This window comes from Capsicum annuum, chromosome 7, assembly GCF_002878395.1.
Source record: "Capsicum annuum cultivar UCD-10X-F1 chromosome 7, UCD10Xv1.1, whole genome shotgun sequence".
NCBI classification, from domain to species: domain Eukaryota; kingdom Viridiplantae; phylum Streptophyta; class Magnoliopsida; order Solanales; family Solanaceae; genus Capsicum; species Capsicum annuum.
Genome location: NC_061117.1, coordinates 185,804,232 through 185,809,733, shown reverse-complemented (window position 1 = coordinate 185,809,733; position 5,502 = coordinate 185,804,232). Strand labels below are relative to the sequence as shown.

Genomic DNA, 5,502 nt, shown 5'->3' with positions numbered 1-5,502 from the left:
TCAGATCAGGCTATCATCAGCTCAGAGTAAGAGAATGTGACATTCCAAAAATATCTTTTCGAACTCGGTATGGTCACTTTGTGTTTCTAGTCATGTCTTTTGGTGTCACAAATGCCCCAGCAGCTTTCATAGACTTGATGAACCGCATGTTCAAGAAGTAATTGGATATGTTCATTATAGTCTTTATCGATGACATTCTTATTTACTCCCGCAGTGAGAATAATCATGCAGACCATATCAAAATAGTATTGCAGACCCTCAGAGCCCATCAGTTGTTCGCCAAATTTAGTAAGTGCAAGGTTTGGCTAAGGTCAGTAGCATTCCTTGGTCATATCATTTCAGGTAATGACATTAAAGTTGATCCTAAAAAGACTAAAGCAGTGAGAAGATGACCCAGACCTATCTCTCCATTAAATATTAGGAGTTTTTTTTGGCTTTGTTGGCATTTATCGATGGTTTATTAAAGGATTTTCTTCTATTGCATTCCCCATGTCCATATTGACTCAGAAGAAAGTCAAGTTCTAGTGGTTAGATTCTTGTGAGAAGAGTTTTTAGGAGTTGAAGACTCTACTTACTACAACCCTAGTTTTGAATTTACTAGATGGTTCATACAGGTTTGTTATATATTATAATGCTTCCAGAGTTGGCTTGGGATATGTTTTAATGCAGAGGGGTAAGGTTGTTGCCAATGCCTCTAGGCAGCTTAAGCCTCATGAAAAGAATTATCCTACATATAATCTAGAGCTAACAGTTGTTATGTTTGCCTTGAAGATTTGGAGGCACTATTTGTATGGGGTACATGTTGATGTGTTCATAAACCACAAAAGGCTGCAGTATGTATTTTCTCAGAAAGACTTGAACTTGCATTAGAGAAAGTGGTTGGATTTGTTGAAAGACTATGACATAAGTTTTCTGTATCATCCGGGCAAGGCTAATATTGTGGAAGATGCTCTCAGTAGATTTTCCATAGGTAGTGTTGCTCACGTTGAAAGTGGTAAGAAGAAGCTAGTTCAGAAAGTTCATTAGCTTGCCAGACTAGGTGTCCATTTGATTGATTTGGAGAAAGGTAGTGTGTAGGTGCAGAATAGTGCAGATCTGGAGGGTTTTTCTTGGAGGATCTGGCCGAAAATGGTGGTTACCATCGTTGGAGGGAGATGACTCTTGATGTTGTTATTGATGGATGTTGGTGTCTCACTGGTGGGGGTGGTCTTTCATTGATCTTGAGGGATTTTCCGTTGGTGGTGCAACTACCATGCTTTTGACATGGCTGATCCAGAGAATTTTTGGTGGTGGGGAGCTTCGCCGGCATGATTGATTGAAAAGAACAACAATTCCAGCCAATTACTTACCGAAAAAAAGTCATTCCAAGTGCTGTTTTCTTTTCTCCTCTGTTTTATTGATTTTTTTTGTTTCCGCTATGTTGTGTATTAAGTGTGTGCGTAGTGTATGTTTTTTAAACTGTGTGAATAGTAAAACTCACTTTGTGTAATGCCTATTTTTCTTTTCTTTTCTCAATTCTTTTCTTTTCTGTTCTAAATTTAACTTAATAGTATTAATACTCAGTAATTTGATATACAAGACATAGTAACGAATAAATTCATATAATAAACGATAACACATAATGAATAACACATGAAAATTATTTAAACAACTTTATTCATATTTTAATTCATAACAAAGTTATGCGATAAATAACAAAGGATTAAATTAAAATCTGTATGATGAATTGAGTAGAAGAGAAATACGAACTCGCCACTGAAATCCTCAAATGAAACTAATCACTAGGCTGTACTAGGCTTAACTGAACTAACACTGATCGTGTTGACTGACTGAACTGGCCTGAGTTCACTGATTCTGTTAACTGACTGAGTACTACTGTTCTTGACCTTTACTGGGACTAATCCATAACAGCTGAAACTAAGTAAACAACTAGATTTTGGGTAATAAATACCCCCAGGACTCGCTACCATAGATAATGGAACCATATCTCAGCATTAAAAGCATCACACATAAGTTATCATTCATAATTCCTTTACATAGATATTTTGTCAAACACTTAGGATACATAACTCTTGTACATGAGAATGAGCAATATATGATTATCATGATTACCACATTCAACACCGAAATTCAAAGATTTAGCATGAGGGTTACATAAATCAACATACATTCTAGTTAATTCACATGAAACTCAAAATATTCTTAGCTTGAAATCCCACACAACATACATACATGAACACAATTCCATTCAACAATGTAAGTCATAATTTAAGTTTTAAAGAAGGATTCTTGAACTCTAAGGGTGGAAGGACCCAAGGATGAACACCTAAACATACCTTGCTTGTTGAATTCGTGAAAGTTATTGAGGAATCCTTGTAATTTGAACTTGAATGCTAGAGGGGATAGGGTTTGTTCTTGAAAGGGAATGCTTTTGATTTTGAGAGAATTGTGATAAATGAGGTAAAAATGCTATTTTGGGACCTAAATCCCGTGTTAAAGTGAGGGGATAAGACTAAAATACCCCTCTAAACTCGGGATTAAATGAGTTGAAAATGCCTAGTGACGCTATAGGCGCTGCGCCACGTTGATGGTATTGACGCGATCACCGATGCATCGCGTCGATGGGTTCAATGCAATAACCAACGCAATGCATCGAGATCGCGTTGGATTGCTATTGTGGTCATCCAAACGTGACTCAAACAATGTACGAAAATTTTGAAACTCACCCGAGATGACCTACAGATAGTCCTGATCATGCATCAACTTAAAAATCGATATTATAAGGTAATAAGGATAAAAAATAAGCTCATCCAATTACGAAGGATAAAAATGATTCTATGTCTTAACACTTAGCTGAAATTTTCTAAGTTTGGGACCCCTTATTACAAGCTATATGGGACTGAATTGAACTAGAACTTTTACGAGATTTTACACCTTACGTTTCATGAACGACCTCGAACTCCACTAAAAACATCAAATATAAAATTTACGTGTCAAAATAAAACCAACAACAACCATATTGACCACTTTTGGTTCGGGGTCAAAATGGACCCCCGAAATGGGTTTTTGAAAAAGAAGGGCAAATCATAACTTTACTTCAAAAATGCGTTCCTCATATTTGTAGGAACCTACAGCTTAAAACACAAGTCAAATAGAGTCAAAAAAGGTTCAAATCAAAGAAAAACTATTTTTAAGCTTTATTGGATAAAATATTCGAACAGGTTAAAGTCAAGAATCGGAGTTATTTTAAAGGTTAAATTGATGAAAAACTAGTAATTATAAGATAAGAAAATATTTTTCAAGTGAAATTGGAGTTTAAAATCAAGCTCTAAGATTTTTGGGGTTTTGAGAAATTAATCAAGAAATTACTAAGAAAGGGATAAATCCTTACCTTAAATCCATAATAGAATCAAGAAATACATGTGAATTTAGCTTCCCAAGCTCCCACAAGCTTCACTTTTAAGCTCCCACTCTATTTTAGGGTTTAACTCCTAAGAGGTAAGATGAAAAATGAGCAGAATAGGCCAAAAAGCTATTTATTATTGTATATTTTTCTGCACAACTATTGCTAAAAAGCTGGGGGTTTTTAAGTCAATCCGAAATTCGACGTGGTGCTCGGAATTAGGTCGGAGTCCGATATACACAAACGAACTACGCAACCACACTAAATTCTACATTCCGGATGCGTTGCCGAATTTTGATTTTTGAAAAAAATATGATTTTCACAAAGTTGATCGCCAAAATTTGAAATCACAATTTTCCAAATTGAGGGTCAAAATGAGATTTAAAAGTCGTAAAATTACACCAAAAATGTTACTACCCTATGAATCGATAGAACATTGATGAGCTCTATAGACCTGTAATGATTTGTGAAAATGATCGTAACTCTTAACAAACATCTAAGGGACTGAGTTAAAAAAAATACCTTATGAATCGATATTTTAAATCCATTTGCAAAGCTGGATTTTTTATTCGAGGTCGTTTCAACCAAATGCGGGTCCTACACTCATATTTCTAATTTTTCAACTTTTTTACCAATAGGTCGAAGTGAGCTCGGGTGCATCTGGACCCAAACCAAAGGTCTACCTATCCTAAAATTGATATTTCAGAGTTGTTGACACAATCCATTCAACCATCCATCGTACGGATCAAAAAGATATCCACAGAAGTCCAAAATAAGGCTCTCGAAGCCATCAAGAACCATAATATCGTATAAGTGGTACTAAAATACATCGGGAACCATGCCAATCACCCCCACACCCCAGAAATACCATATGCTACTACGAAAAAGGGTAAAATAGTCAAATCACACAAAATCATACATTTCACATATTTCATCAAATTTTTAGGTTGTTCCATCGTCCACCACAAAAAATCTAGTTCATCCTCGAATTAAGACAAAGAAATACATGAATCAACGAAGAGCTGAGGATAAGAACTACACATATTAGACTCGATCTCCCAAGTTGCATAATCTATAGGTTGATGACACCACTGGACCTTAACCACAGGGATCACTTTAGAGCTCAATCGTCTAACATCCCTAGCCAAAATGGAGATCGGCTCATCAACAAAGGGCAACCGCTAATCTAATTGAACCACCTCCCAACGAATGACATGAGACTCATCAGGAATATAACGACGAAGCATAGAAATATGAAAAACTGGATGAATAGCTGACAGATCATAGGGCAAAGACAACTCATAAACCACATCACCAACAGTTCAAAGAATCTCAAATGGACCAATATACCTGGGGCTAAACTTTCCCCTTTTCCCAAACCTCATCACACCCTTCATGGGTGAAACTTGAAGGAAAACACTATCATCAACACAAAATCTCTAGGTACAAAGTCTATGATCAGCATAGCACTTCTTCCTACTCTAAGCCATTCTAAGTCTATCCTGAATGGCCCAGACTTTATCCAAAGACTCATGAAGCAAGTCCATGCCTCAAAGTATCACCTCTGAAACATCAAAGCAACCTCCTAGAGAGAAATAATCCCTCAAAAGGATCCACATCAATATTGAAACAATAGCTATTATTATATGCAAACTCTGCTAAAGCCAAAAGTTATTCCCACTGGCCACCAAAATCCATCACGCATGCGCGGAGCATATTCTCCCAAACCTGGATAGTCTGCTCTGACTGGCCATCAATATAGGATGAAATATTATGCTAAGATCAACCTGAGTACCCAACTCATCCTAAAAAGTCTCACAAAAGTGAGATGCAAACATAGAACATCGTTATGAAATAATGGACACAGACACACCATGCAGACATAAAATCTCAAGAATATAGATACAGACCAACCTCTCAGTACTAAATAAGACCTGAACCAGAATAAAATAAGCAAACTTGGTCAATCAATCCATGATGACCCAAAAACTGTCAGAACCATGAGATGTACAAGGCAAGCCAGTGACAAAATCAATGGTGATCTATTCCCAAACTGATAAAAAGGGGATGGGTAACCTCTGAAGAAAACCAGCAGGTCT

General features: G+C 36.6%; 1 non-coding gene across 1 annotated transcript; it reads left to right on the top strand.

Annotated features, from left to right (window-relative positions):
• The first annotated feature begins 3,833 nt into the window (after positions 1 to 3,833).
• LOC124886168 lies at positions 3,834 to 3,917 on the top strand. Its single transcript, XR_007043254.1, has one exon. It is a non-coding gene; the product is annotated as a small nucleolar RNA SNORD25 (small nucleolar RNA).
• The last annotated feature ends 1,585 nt before the right edge of the window (positions 3,918 to 5,502 follow it).